Source organism: Cyanistes caeruleus, chromosome Z (genome assembly GCF_971803275.1).
Source record: "Cyanistes caeruleus chromosome Z, bCyaCae1.hap1.1, whole genome shotgun sequence".
Lineage (NCBI taxonomy): Eukaryota > Metazoa > Chordata > Aves > Passeriformes > Paridae > Cyanistes > Cyanistes caeruleus.
Window position 1 is genome coordinate 82,197,248 of NC_141732.1, and position 15,264 is coordinate 82,212,511.

At 51.4% G+C, this 15,264-nt stretch overlaps 1 long non-coding RNA gene across 1 annotated transcript; it reads right to left on the reverse strand.

The window, feature by feature from the left end:
• Positions 1-255: 255 nt before the first annotated feature.
• LOC147648660 (uncharacterized) lies at positions 256-2,412 on the reverse strand. The gene is made up of 3 exons (XR_015280164.1): positions 2,328-2,412; positions 1,934-2,094; positions 256-381 (listed from the first exon to the last, which is right to left on the reverse strand). It is a non-coding gene; the product is annotated as an uncharacterized LOC147648660 (long non-coding RNA).
• Between the last annotated feature and the right edge of the window lie 12,852 nt (positions 2,413-15,264).

The window sequence follows — 15,264 nt, forward strand, 5'->3', positions numbered from 1 at the left end:
CTTCTGTGAAGTTGTGGCTCCACAGAAAAGCGGCATAAAGAAGGTAGCTGGTTTATTTGTATGATATGTAGCTTTTTTAGGATGTTTTGTTCTTTATATGGCGTTAATTCCAAATACAAGCCTGTGAACTTTGTGTTCCCCTTTAGAGGCTGGTTCTGGGGTAACGAGGAAACGCAAGGCCTAAACACCTCTGGCTTGTCTGTCCAAGGATCTGCCTCAGTTGTGGCTCCCATCCTTCTGAAGAACTCTTCAGCACAGTGAGTTACCTTCTATAACTATTCATTGTTGTATTGTTGTTGTGAGACCTCATTGCTGGGTGAGAGGACCAGGGGAAATGAAAGGCTGTATGCCACTGTTACTTCATCACTGAATTCTTGCACTCTGTTAAAATCAAAACAAAAGGGATTTACACTGTCAGAAACACTTAACTGTAAGTTAAGGTAAAGGTCACAGTGCTAAAACGTAAGAGCAGATAGCGTTGAGCTCCTTTGTCTTCCTTCTCCGGCAGCTTTTGTGACTCCTGCCTCCAAGGTATCATCAGCTATCCCCTGGATCTTGCAGTGGAAGAGATGCTGAACCACCAGCTGTTCCATATTCTACACCATGTGTCTTTTTACCATGCTCCTCTGAGAACCATCTCTCCCGTCTCTGTTTCTTTGCAGACAAAAAGGGAGAAAGTGGGATTGCCTTTGTTCTTTTGCGTGTTAATAAAAAGGCCGCTTGTGGCTGTGTGCAGTGGCAACTGCATCACAGAATCTTAGAGGTGATTATTCACAGGTTAAGGAAATAATTCCTTTTTTTTGTCACTGCTGCACTGAATTTCATAGGCGTGTCTGTGGCTTGATGCCTAAGATATTTAAAGCAGGTTTTATTCTTACAGGGGTTTTGCACACTAAAGTGTCTGCCCAGGTTTTGTTTCCAAAAGTGAGGTATAGTGCTGGGTGTTTAATTTGGTATGTTACTTGTTCTGTTGTGTAAATAACTGCAGCTCCCTCCCTGTGCCTGTGTATTGCAGGGGCAAGCGAGCGCTGGTTATAAAGGTGGCGATAATTAGGAAGAAGCTGTTTAAGCTTGGATAAATGTTTAGAAATCATTGATTAGATATTGCTGTGTAAAATGCTTGCTTGCGGTGAGCGACTTCTCCAGGGTCAAGCTGTTCAGGTATAAGCAGTTTATTATAAGGGTAAAGAGAGGGGAGACCTGTGTCCACCACCAGCCTCGGCATCCACGTGGTCCAGGGGAGGGGGGAGAGCAGGGGAGGAGAGGTTGGAAAAGGGGAGGGAGGGAGTAAGAGCAACAGAGGGAGAGCGGGGGAAACCAGGGAGGCTTAGGAGAGGGGGGAGACAAGAGAGGGGTAAGAGGGGAAAAACCAAGAGGGTAAGAGTAAGAGAGGGAAAGAGTGGAAGAGGTAAGAGAGGGGGAGAGGGGAGCTGAGAGAGGAGTAAAGGGGTAAGAGAGAAGAGCCAAGAGGTATGAGAGAGGTTAAGAGAGAGAGGTTCAAGAGTGAAAAGCTAAGAGAGCAAAGTTCTTGTCACAATCCAATGTATCTTTTTCTACAGTGAATATTCTAATTCCCAGTATCCAATCACTATGAGATACACCCACTAAAGACTTTACATACAGTGTTGCATTTGAGGCTCTACAGGCTTTACAAGTTCTTTCCTTGCTTCTTGGCCTTTGGGCTTTCTGTCAGCAGAAGGGCATTGTTTTATCAGCAGGGATTTTCCTTTAGCTGGCTAGGCTATTGTTCTCTGGTCATATAGTAACCAGTACTCTGTATCTTATGACTCAAAGCAGGCTTTCATTTCTACTTCGATTCTAGCCTTCTTTTTTCAGAATGTTCTGCCAAACAATAACATTCATAAGGTTTCTCTGTTTCACCCTCCCCAACAGGCTGCGAGTTGTGCTGTGCTCTGATAATTCCATACTCAACCTGTTCCTCATTTCTTAAAGGTTCACTTCAGCCTTGAATCAGCAGGTCCCTAGGTCCTGCTTCCACAGGATCATCTGGGCCCAGCACCAGAGAAAAGGACTCGTGCCACTCCCGGTCTTCGTTGGACACGATCTCCACCTTAAACATGATGTGGGCCACACCTGACAACAGTTCAGAGACACGGGGGTTACTGTGCGAGTCAGAGCCTCAGCCACCACGTCACCAGCTCGGCTCCTTTCGGCTCTGCTGGCAGCAAGGGCAGAGTTTGCAGGGAGGGGAAGAAGCAAAGACGTGACCGAGAACATTCAGTCAGCATCTCAGTCCCCCCTGCCCCGAGAGGAGGCAGATCCCTGTGAGCTCCCAAGGCCCCCTCCCATCCCTTCTCCTCCCTGACCTTCTTCCCTCCCTCCTGCACCACGAAGAGGGGGCTGGTGCCGTCGGAGACGGTGAGGGTGAAGCGGTCCCTGAGCGCGCTGCCGCCGCGGTGCCTGCAGCTGCCGCGCTTCTGGTAGATGTGATGTCATCCCTGGTGAAGGTGGTGGCCTGCAGAGGACGCTGCCCGCGGCCGCTGCGCTCCATCAGCCCGTGCCGGGGCGGCTGCACCGCCCCGAACATCAGGGACTCCACCTGTGCCCGGACATGGAGGGGCAAAGCTGGGGACACGACCTCAGGACACTGCCCTTCCAGCTCAGGAGGCCCGGACAGGGATTCTGGCCAGGTAGCTCCACTGCGTTGGTGTTCCCAACACAAGGGTTAGCACAGAATATTCCTGGTTCTCCCTGAGCCCCGCCCTGTCCTTGTCCCTCTCCCAAGGGGTTTTGTTTTGTAGGTGTCTCCCTATAAAACAAGGCACATCCCACCGAATTCCTGCTTCAGCTGGTCTGAGACAGCTCCCACCCACCCCTGTGCCTGCTCCACGAACACAAGAGCAGCCCCCAGTCCTGCAGCCATTCCGGGCAGTGTGTCCCTTGCCACTTCTGTCAGGGCAAAAACCTTTGGGGCAGGATTTTGGGTCAGGCAGCCAGATCTCTCGCTGCAGGGGAAACAGCAGTGAGATAGAGCCAGTGTTCGACAGCTCAGCCTCTGGCCAGACCCAGGAAGAAGAGGAAGTGCCATTTCCATCCATGCTGAGCATAAATTCAGCATTAAGTCTTTAAACAGAAGCCCAGATGTGCAGCACAAGAGGGGAGCAAGGAGGCTGGGGGTGGTCCTGCCTTACCTCTGTGTCAGCATCTGTCGCTTTGAGCTCAAACTCCATGATGGTTTTTCTCACCCCTTCCTGAACTGTCATCCCAAAGATTTGCACGATTGGCAAGGAGTCATCCACGGGGTTTATGGTGATGTCAAATGTCTGGCTCACCTGGGACAGGAAGAAAAGCTTCCCTTGCCGAATTCAGCCTTCCAAGAGTGTGACTTCACCGCAAGAGCACAGCGATCCCCAGTTTGGGTCTCTTCATTTCAGCCTTGTCTGAGCTGCTAAGCCCAGATCACTTCTTTATCCCTCCCCACTCATTAATTCTCCCTCTTTCTGTGATATTTACGGACATCCACTTTCCCTCCCTCTCTCACTCAGTTTTGCCCCTCTCCCTCTATGTGCAGCTAGACTTCTTCTCTTTCAGAAAGCAGGAAAAAGGCATTTCTCCAGGGGCTGGCTGTCGTCACTACGCTGTCAGTGCACTGGATCAAAGCTGAGCTCCAGCAACAGTTGGCAAGCAGCTGAAAACCAGGCACCCAGCTCTTGGTGAGCCCACAGGGCAGGTGGCTCCCTGTTCCCTGCACAGGCCTTCCTCCCTCCCTGACCTGAGCGATGTGGGAAATCCCACAGCAGGAGAAGGAGGAACAGCCACATCTGCCCACTCAGGCAAAAGTCAGGCTGGGATTGACCTCGTTTGTCCCATCAGACACAGAAAAGGTGAAGGCATCCGTGTGCTTTTCCTCCTCACTGGTGTGGACGTACTGGATGCTGCCAGAGGCCAAGTCTGCCTGGCTGAAGGAACTAATTCTTGTCCCTGGAAAACGAACAACAGGGAGGAAATGTGCAGCAGAAAGAGCAAGGCAGGGAAAAACTACGGGAAGCAGGACATATTTAGGCATGAGGACTCGGTTTTGGCTGGTTCTGATCCAAGGCAGGCTGCCCCGTGAACCCTCAGCTGGGCCAGGGATTTAGCTGGCACAGAGCCTCCTAAAATTTCCTTCTCAAAAAGAAGTCCAGGCTTCTTTTCATCTCCTCCTGTTGGGAGTGGGCCTCCTGGGGCAGAGAAGCTGGGAGAAAAACTGTCCATGTAACACTTGGATTGTCGCTGCTGGGCAGGACTAAGCCAACCGTGGCATCACTGGGGATGAACCGAAGGCCTCCTGGCCTCACAGCAGTTTTCCAAAACGCCTTCCAAGGATCTCTTCTCTCTGCCCTTCCTTATACCCCTGCATTTAGTACCCAGTCCCATTTTCAGCACTGATTTATAGTGACATCTTTACAGCCCATTAGGTGTGACACAGCCACAGAAAGGTACCTGACAAGCATTTTAAAAAACACTTGAGCATTTTTAAATCTCTTTGCTACGTTCAACAGTTTTTACTGCTGCTATCAACCAACATCCTGACAAGAAGTTTGACACCAATATATCACACTAAATGGCTGCTGACAAGTGCTGGCCACACTACAGAAGACACCAGGATCTGATTTAAATAAATGAGCCACAATGCAACGATCAGCTAATATTTCCTCAGAGCTCATCAGCTGGAAAGGTTTGGGTTCTCTTTTGAACACTTCAGTACTCTCTCCTTAGGCTTAGGTCATTTGAATCATTACAGCTACTTCTCAGTCTGTGACTCGGTAGTCTTATTGGTCCCTCACAGACATGAAAAAGCAGAGAAATCAGAATCATCATCAGATTTTAAATAACAGGAGGAATAAAGCCCTTAATTCAAGTCTCCCAAGTACAAGATTCGCTGGTTAGTTTGCAATTTAGACAAAGATACTGCAAGTTTTTAATTTACTCTCACAGCAGGGAGTAGTTTGCTTATTATAACTCATTCACTATTCCTGCCCTTTCAACATGTTTTTGTGAGAAGATGAGGCAAACCACACACCCAAACTGAGCTGTACAGGGACCGTCTGCATCTTGAAAACACAGAGCAGATATTTCCGCTTTCATCTCACGTTAACGAGAAATCTAAAGCTAAGAAGAAATACAACCTTAGATGAATATAATAAAATCAGAAGAGCGTATTTTATGACACCACAGATCAAGATTAATTCATCAGGGAGAGGCAGCTCACTCACCCAGTCAGCAGAATAAAAGCAGGGTGGAGCTGCTCCCACTCCAAGGCAAGAGCCTGCAAGGCCCATCCTTTGGGGACTCGTCTTTTGTGTGAAGGCACATTGTCTAGCAGAGGAAGAGGTTGGTACCTGGTGGAGCAGGGCCAAGATTCCATTTTCCCCAGGCAGCTCCCCCTGCATGCTGTAGCGCTGGCCAGGGCTGGGAGAGGAGGGGGAGTGTGTTCAGCACTGCTGCTGGAACGGAGTGGCCCTCTCAGGAGGATCCTGGTTGCTTCAGGGACTTGCTTTTCCACTGGTTTGTGTCCACAAAGCAAAGGCATGCAGAAGGCAGCACCATCACCCCAGCCCTGCAGTCAGGAGTCCATCAGCTTTCCCCACCGTGAACGTGGTTAAGGTCTCCTTAACTAAAGGAAAACTCAGCACCACTACAGATGTACAGAACAGCAATTTATCCACTCCGACACACTTTTCCCATTATGTGTCCAGAAGACTCCAAGTACCGACTTTACATGTCCAGAAGCGTGGCCAAAGCCACTCATACAGAGCAACACCAAGTTCTCACGGTGTACCAAGAGAAACAAAGATTTAATAATATTATTTCTTAGACAACTGCTGGGGATGAAGTCAAATGTAAAGAAAAAATGGAAATGTAAAAAATCATGGATGTTAGTGCACACAGATAGAGAGTTTCTGCTTTTGAGCTCCGCAGATGTTTTTTTTCTTTCCTCTTTCCCTTCTTGTGTGAGCTGCCTTTGAGTCAGTTATGTTATGTTGAGCTCTTGTGGGCACAGAGCGGTACTGCCGCTGTGCCCCGACCGGGGCCCTGCCTCGCTCCGCTGGGTGACGGGGGGGAGGCGGCAGCGGGAGGTACAGCAGTTTCGCAGCTGCCAAGCCTGGGGAGGGAGTGAGCGGAGCGGGTAAATAGCACGGAGGGGTGAAATAGCGTTAAGTGTGTAAAGTGACACGGCTGGGAGCAGGGACACTGCGCTAAAAGGAGCGGCGGCCGTGCAGGCCGGCGGCTAAGAATAGCAGCAGTGGCGGGCGGCAGATCAGTTTCAGCTTCACGGACGGACTGCGGGGAGAAGGACGGTGAGCAGCGGACCCACAGGAGGAGAGGGGCGGGCACTTAGGTATTTTGCTAAGGTGTTTACCTCGGCCAGCACCTAACTGGGCAGTCCAAGTCCCCACAGAAGAGGAACTGCTGCGAGGGAAGAGGCGCTCAGAGCCCGCAGCGAGCTGTGCACGCCCTCCCCACGGCCGCTCCCTGCTCCGCGCTGCCATCGCAGCTTTGTGAGCTGGCACCACATCCGAGCCAGCTGGCGGCTACGCCCCTCCCCGACCCCTGCCCCGAGTGCCGCTGGGGCGCTCCGATAGAGGCTCTGCGGGGGCCTTTTAGGCGGGACCAGGGCAATAGAGAGGGCCGGAGAAGGGGACGGGAGTCTGGCGAGCGGGGCCCAGGGCGAGCGCGGACCCTGCGAGCACCCCTGGCTCAGCCTAACTGAGCACCTCGCGCTCCCATGGGCCGCAGCCTCAAAGCTTCCGCTAATCCCGGTGGATTGGTTCTAGGTTATGGTTCTAGGTCAGGGTTCTAGGTTAGGGTTCTAGGTCAGGGTTCTAGGTGGCCAATCACAGTCGCCCTTTGAATCCAGGCGCGGTCCCGCCAAACTGAGCCTGCTCAGTCGTGGCCCGTTCCCGCTCCCCCGTTTTGCTGGGGTGCCGCTCCGGCCGCTGTCGCTTTGGGAGCCGGTGCAGCCGAGCTGCTGCAGCCCCGAGAGGTGCTGCTGGGTCCCAGGAAGCGTGGGCGGGGGCTCCCCGTTCAGGTCCCGGCCGTAACTTCGCCCAAAGAAACGGGGAGAAGGCGGGGAGCGGGCGGGATCACGGGAGCGGGGCCTGAGGGGACAGCGGGGGGTCGCGGAGGCGAGCGCGGCGGGAACGGGCGGGCTGGGATTGGCGGGCCCGGCGCTGCCTCGGGCTGTGATTGGCTGGGCTGGCCGGCCGTGGGCTATAAATAGCGTGAGCTGGAGGGGTGCGGGCCTTAGTTCGGCGGCGAGCGGTGGAGAGGCGGCGGCGGCGGGCGGCGGCGTGAGCGGTCCAGGGAGCACCGGTGCGCAGGACAGGAGCACTGCGCTCACTGAACTGGGGAGCGCCGGTGAGGTCGGGCGCCATGCCCGTGTCTGCTGGGGCCAGAATCTGGGGGCCGGCGGTGTCCTGGGGCGGCGGGGCTGGTCGTGGCCAATTCTTTCTGCCACGTCCTGGGCTTTTCGGGCGGCCGGAGGCGGGTGCGGGATCTGGAGTGGCACAGGGAGACGAGCTGTTGTTTCTGCGGGACAGAGAGGAGCTGTTTTGTAGTTTCTGGATTGAAGATAATGTTTAAAATATCGAGAATAAAGCTGGGTTTTTTCGTTTTTATTATTTTAGTTTGATTTTGTTTAAAATAATAACGATTTTCTTTATTACATTGCTTTATTTTGCTCGTTTTATTAAAATAATAAAATTATTATTAATTATAATTACTTTTAACAAGATATTTTGTTATCCTTATATGTATTAGTTTAACAAAGTATTAATAAATAATGATTAAATATTATCTACTATTATTAAATACTATTTGTTAATCATTATCTAATTAAATATTTTTTATTTATTAGATTGTTATTATTTACTAATTATAATTTAATACTATTAAATATTACTTATCATTAATTATTTAATTAAATATTTATTATTTATTCGTTAGCTAATACTTATTAATTTTTATTTATTGATTATTAATTAAATATTAATTAAATATTATTTATTAATTATTAAGTAAATATTGATTAATTATTTATTAGCTCGTTATTATTTATTATTAAATTATTAATTCAAACTCTAGGTGATTTCCAGGAGCAAAAAAAAGGTGATAGTCAAGGTGCTTGTGAAGTGGTGTTAAAAGACAAATTCTTCATTGTCAATCCAGCTACCATCCTTGTTCAGTTAAACTCTGCAACAGATCTCCCACAAAGGTAATTTTCTGCTTCTCTGGCTTAATTCTATTCATCTTTTAGAGAGTAATTAGCACTGCTTGGTGTTCTTTTAAGCCCAACTAATTGCACCTTGTTTTAGGAGAGAAAGTTAATGCCTCTCCATGTAGGTTAGTGCAGCAATTTATGATGAGAGCTGGGACCAGGCAGAGGTGTCGACCAGGGGCACCATTGCTGCTGCTGCTGCTGCTGCTGCTGCCGCCGCCACCAGAAGCATGGTGCTTGCTCCATTGCAAAGGTTTCCCAGTTTTAATTTGAGCTGTTTTCTGGATGCTGTGGCTAGCAGCAGTGAGCCCACATTGCCAGCGGCTGCCTCTGCTACTCAGCAATGGTCAGAGGGTTGCAGGACAGACTTGATTGCGCCTGGAAGTGTGTGGCAGCAGAAGGATGCCCACAGCCCACCATGGTCACATGGTTATAGAGTCATAGGGGATGGTGACAGGGCCACCACCTGCCACACAGTCAGAGGGGCGCAGCCAGGACCAGCTCTAGTGCCACCAGGGAGGCAGAAGGGGCTGGATGTGGCTGTGAGGCAGTGGTGTGACCCTTACAGGGAAGTCCTCCTCTGGGATAGTCACTTTGTAGTGATATCTGTAGGTCAAGACTCCTGCTACAGTAGCATTTACCAAATTGTTCTTTGCTCAGTTGTGTCCTGCTGTTGCTGCTTCTGAAGGATCATGGAATCACACAATGGTTTGAGTTGGAAGTGACTTTAAAGCTCATCTCATTCCACCCTTGCCATGAGGAGGGACACCTTCACTAGACCAGGTTGCTTCGTCCTGGCCTTGAACACTTCTAGGGATGGAGCACTTCCACGATGGCTTTTTGACTTCCTTTCCCTGCAATGGCAAATGCCTTTGCTGGGGTTCCTCTGCTGAAATCACCCCCTGACCAAATGTAACACCAACAAAAATCTGGACTTGTGCCAGACTGCCATCATCAGAGCTCAGCCAGCAAACAGTGCTCAGCAAAAGGCAACTAGACATTGTGTTTGGAGGCCTCATTTATGGAGCTGCTGATGAGGCATCAGTGACTTTGATAATGTCAAGGACTAGAAAGCAAATGCTTCCACGATAAATCTTGTCTACTTTGAAAGTAGGTTATACTTCGAAAGCGCTTTAGTTCTTAGGAATTTAATATTTCTATGTCAATTGTAAGACAAGTAATTGGATGGGGAGAAGGTTGTTACCGGAACCTGAGATCAAAGGCAGGATTTGAAATGATGTGCAGGTGGGTGTCTTTGTTCACTGCAAATGTGACTCTGGAGGTTTTGCAGGCACCACTTGTGTTTGAAATCATGGAAGCACATATTCTGAGGTGGAAGGGATCTGCATGGATCAACTCCTGGCCCTGCACAGAACACCAAAATCCACCCTGTGCCTGAGAGCATTGTCCAGATGCTTCTTGAGCTCTAGCAGCCTTGGGGCCATGACCATTCCCTGGGGACCCTGTTCAAGTGCTCAACCACCTGCTGTGGGAATACCCTTTACCTAATATCCAGGCTAAACCTCTCTGCAGGCATGGCAGAGAAGACCACTGTCCCAGCACCTGCCATGCCCAGGGTACTCATCCACAGACTGGTGTGTCCATGGAGGGAGGGGCTCCGGACCTGGGCTTAATCCTCCCTGGGAGGAATGCTTTCCCTTCCATGAGAGCGGGTTGTTTTAATCGCACTAAGCAGTTTATATTGAGGTTATCGAAAACTCTTTCTGCCCATGCTGGGAGATACTTGGGTTGTTTCTAGAAAAAACTCTGCCTCCTCCTGCCCTCACTCACCCCTTCCTCTCTAGGGAAGGAGTTTCCCACATCCCATATGCAACATTTCCCTGATCTGTCCCTTTCCAAATTGCAAGCTGCACAACTGTGAGCTGGCATCAAGACTCTGAGGTAAGCACAAACTGCCTGAATCCGAGCCCTCCCTGTGGGGCCGCAACCCCAGAGCCCCTGGACATGTAGCATAGCTGCAACACCATGGCTGTGGATTTCCCTGAAAGGATGAAGCAGCACGGTGGAAGTCCCGGGGCACTGTCTGAGGAATTGCCCTCCCTGTGCCGTGCTCTCACCTGGGGACAGCAAGAATTGTACAGCCCTGTCCCAGAGCTCTATGCCCAGCCTGCCTGAGCAGTGAGCAAAATGGGATCAGTTTAATTATAATTTGATATTCCAGCCTTAAACTTTCTGTAAACCAGTGGCTGCTGGACAGGTGAGCTGGACTCCTGTGCCTAATGTAGATTGATAGCAGATCAGCTTTTCTGTCTCAATTTGCTTATGACCTAGAGAATTAGCAGAGAGGATCTGTTATCCTGCCAGTGCACTAATGGCTTTGGCAAGAGAAGAGCTCCCGAGGGAAGCAGCGGTATTTGCTAAACTTTCCGCAATTTGCTTTACATAATAACACACTCCTCCAAACGTCCACAGCGTGACTGGCCATTCCCCTTCGCCTGCACGTGCCTTGATACTTCACTTTTTAAATTTCACAACTAGTGCACAGTAAGAAAAGGTGCTGAATGCCTCATGTCATTCATCTTCCCTCTCCCTTCAGAGGCTATTCTTAGCCATGCCATCGGTTTAGCAATTCAGAGGGAAGTACTTTTCCTTTTCAAGGTCTCTAAAGATTTCCTATTTCTCTATGTCCAGCTAGAAAAGAAAAACAATCTGAATCTGCCTGCCAATCTGCCCTTCAGCTCACTGGTTTTCTCCAAAATGTCTTGCAAGGCTGGGAGCATAGCAGAAACCCTCTCTGGGGGCACTTCTAAAGGCAGTAGGACAACTGAGCACACAGTGTGCTGAGGATCAGGCAGGACACTCCAATGACACACCATCCTAATGAGCGTCTGAAAATTAGTTTTTCAGGAACAGGCAATGGGAGTGGAAGCAGGAGCCCAAAAGGGGGAATGAAATTGCTAGTGGTGAACCAGAGAAAATGCAAGTTAATTCTCCTTCTCCACATACCATTGTGGAGTGGGAATTGCAGCCTGTCTACTGAGAAGCAGAGATCAGCACATCTCCTTTGCTTGGAAATGGCTTTGCCTAATATCCCAGTGCCCACGGACTGAGCTCAGTGCCCTGTGAGGAGGCACATGCTGCAGGAGGTAGCTGCTTGGACCCTGTGGCTGTGGGATCTTCTGCCCCAAGCACTGTCAGACTCATTCGTGGAAGGGGCACAGCTGATAGGCCTTTCTCAGAGCTGGTCCATGGCCAGCATTTCTCCAGGGATGCAGCAGTCACAGCTGTGCCTCACCCACGTAGGACAAAACAATGGAAAACTGATCAACTAACTAAATTAATTAACTAATTAAAATTAACTGAGTACACATGCACCAGCCCAGTCTCCTTCTCTTCCCACTCGCAAGCAACTCTCCCCCACATGCAGTACTCAGGGGTGGGAGCTATACAACTGGGGATGATAAATGCAGTTAGTCCAAGCTGCCACCATCACTTCATGTGACAGGTATCTTCAGACACTGTTCTCAGCCCTATAGTCTCCCTGCACACCCACCACCCACCATGCCCTCCCCAGGAATCACATAATTCCTCACCCTGACAGCCCAGTCCAAGTGCCAGCAGCTGCAGCTATTGTTGTTACATGCTGCCATTTATGAGTGTTTTTATTTCAGATTATTACGATTTTTTATTTTATTTTATTTAGATTATTTTATTCAGATAATTATATTAATTATTCAGATTATTATTATTATTCAGATTCTTGACGTTAAAAGCCCACAATTAAGATAATTAAAACAAAGACATTTGCCTTGTAATCAGCATATATTTCAATAAGAGGTTTTAATTTACAGGTGAAAGTTCTGAGCTTATTATTTAAATAATGTTATCTATATTGACAACATGCTATATAGATCTGATTGTTTAGGGTGTTTATGATACTCCTTTATTTTTAAATCCTTTTTCAATTTGATGAACACACATCAAACCTCCAGGACATGAGAGAGAGTAGCTCCTCAGGGAAGCCAGGCAGAACTGTGTTAGTGGTTGCTGGGATTGCCATGGGGAGGCACTATACAGAGCCACAGCTTGGTCGAGGCACTGCAGTGATTCTGGAATCATGCAGTACAGAACTGGAAGGTATCCACAAGAATCACTGAGTTTAACTCCTGGCCCTGCACAGGACAATTCCCAAAATCCCACCATCTGCTTGAGAGCATTTTCCAAATGCTTCTTTGACTTCGGGTCGGCTCGGGTAGGGTCGGCTCGGGTAGGGTCGGCTCGGGTCGCCTCGGGTAGACAGCCGAGTAGCCCCGGCTCGGGTAGACAGCCGAGTAGCCCCGGCTCGGGTAGACAGCCGAGTAGCCCAGGCTCGGGTAGAGAGCCGAGTAGGCCCGGCTCGGGTAGACAGCCGAGTAGGCCCGGCTCGGGTAGAGAGCCGAGTAGCCCCGGCTCGGGTAGACAGCCGAGTAGCCCCGGCTCGGGTAGACAGCCGAGTAGCCCAGGCTCGGGTAGAGAGCCGAGTAGGCCCGGCTCGGGTAGACAGCCGAGTAGGCCCGGCTCGGGTAGAGAGCCGAGTAGCCCCGGCTCGGGTAGACAGCCGAGTAGCCCCGGCTCGGGTAGAGAGCCGAGTAGGCCCGGCTCGGGTAGAGAGCCGAGTAGCCCCGGCTCGGGTAGAGAGCCGAGTAGCCCCGGCTCGGGTAGACAGCCGAGTAGCCCCGGCTCGGGTAGACAGCCGAGTAGCCCAGGCTCGGGTAGAGAGCCGAGTAGGCCCGGCTCGGGTAGACAGCCGAGTAGGCCCGGCTCGGGTAGAGAGCCGAGTAGCCCCGGCTCGGGTAGAGAGCCGAGTAGCCCCGGCTCGGGTAGACAGCCGAGTAGCCCCGGCTCGGGTAGAGAGCCGAGTAGGCCCGGCTCGGGTAGAGAGCCGAGTAGCCCCGGCTCGGGTAGAGAGCCGAGTAGCCCCGGCTCGGGTAGACAGCCGAGTAGGCACGGCTCGGGTAGACAGCCGAGTAGCCCCGGCTCGGGTAGAGAGCCGAGTAGGCACGGCTCGGGTAGACAGCCGAGTAGCCCCGGCTCGGGTAGAGACCCGAGTAGGCACGGCTCGGGTAGAGTCGGGTCGGCTCTGGTCTGCTCGGCCCCGCCCGGCCCCGCACGGGCCCGCGTTCCCGCTCTGCCCCCGGTACAGTCCCGCACGGCTCGGTACAGCCCATCACGGCTCGGTACAGCCCATCACGGTACGGCCCCGCTCGGGGCGGTGCCCGGAGCCGCGCGGCGGGGCCGGGACGGAACTGGAGAAGGGAGCGGGACCGGGCAGAGGCCGAGAGAGGTGCGGGGTCCGGGGGAGCCGAGCGGAGCGGGGACAGCCGGGGACGGGGGGATACTGGTGGGGAGGGGGGCCCGAGCTGGGATCTGGGGGAACTGAGGTCTGGGTTACTGGTTGTGGTGGGGTCTAAGTTACTGGTGGAGTCCGGAGAAACAGGGCTTCGTGGTTACTGCTGGGGCTTGGGGGAACTGGGGTCAGGGTTTCCTTGTCGGGTTTGGAGGGACTGAGATCTGCGTTCCTAATGGGGTGTGGGGTTACTGCCTCTGGTCAGGTATGGGCTCAAAGGTGGGGTTACTGGGGTGTGGGGTCAGTGCAAGGGTGGGGGAATGGGGCATAGGGTGGGTGGCCCAGCTGGGCTGCTGGGTGGGGTGCAGTGCGACAGGGTGGGGTGGGGGTCCCTGGGTGTGGTGAGGGTGGGTCAGCTGCACTTTCGTTGATGCGGGTTGTCATCCCTTGACGGTGGCCTTGGGCTGTGGGTCCCAAGTTGCCTGGTCTCCCAGGCAGTGTCTGACCTGGGATGGGAGCCTGGGGGCTGCTGCCCCATCCCACATCCGTCCCCACAGCCCCTGCTCCAGCAGTGTCCCCATGGACAGCCTTGCTTATGGAGTGGCCGCTCTGTGTTTTCTTCAGAAAAAGGAAAAAAAGTTCCCTTTCTTTACTGCTGAGCTCATTCTTAAACATTTATATTAGGGGGATTTGCGGGGCGGGGAAATAACTGTGTAATGTCTTAGGAGCAGGGGAGCATTCCAAAAGCATGACTGCGGGGCCTTTTCCAGCACTAGCACTCTGGCAGCCAAGTCTCTCAGTGGCCGCCAACCTCCCTAAACCCAGCCCCAGCCTTCCAACCCCTCCGGGAGAACGGGATTGTGATCCCTGGCTTGCATCTGCGTGGAGTGGGCTGGGAGCAGGGGCTTGGCTGAGCCCCCTCAAGCTAATATCCCCAGTCGGGAAACTGGACACTAGAGGCAGTGGTTTGGCTGGCTGCGTATCATGGGGACCAGTTGCGTTTTGTTTCTATTTTGCCAAGTGCTTTTGGTGTCCAAACAGTTTCAGTTTATGTCCAGCTCCTCCTCCTCAGCTCAGGTAGACACTGCATGAGATTTTATGGACTTCTGCTTGAATCCAGGTTCCTGACAGCTACAGCTTCTCCAGGGAAATATGTAAGTGAAAATAAGCCAAGTCACTATCTTGCTACAGGTTATCAGGAACCTTTAACCAGGGTCACCTCCCGACTTGCTGTTTGCACCGGAGAAGCGCACTGACGTGAAAAGTAAGGAATTGTATTAGCAAATAGTGATCGGCGCTGGGGCAGGCAGGCGTTGCACCAGTACAGGCATCTGCTGACATTGTGGCAGGTTGTTTGGAGCTTTCAACAAGACATTTGCGCTACCGTGAGGCTGGGAAGGCTGTCACTACTGCAGGAGGTAAAATAAGAACATGGCATGATGTCCTTTGGAAAAGGAGGTAAGGGCAGGCAGCTTTTCCCACACTGCTCAAACACTTGTGGTTTGACCTTTGTTTAGGCTTTCAAATTCTTCTGTTCCAAGTCCCTTTCTCTGTTTTGCTTGTGGATGTTTTCTGGGGGATTTAGCAATGAAAACGAGCCACCCCGGACACTTTGCTCCAGGTCTAGGTCTGGGAAGTTGCCCTTTTCCACTGGAGTGTGTGTTAAGCCCAGCCTGCCTGGTTGTGCACAAATATCTCCAAAACCATGGGAAAGGTCTAAACTTGTGCACTGGGTTGAGCTCCTACTTTGACAATC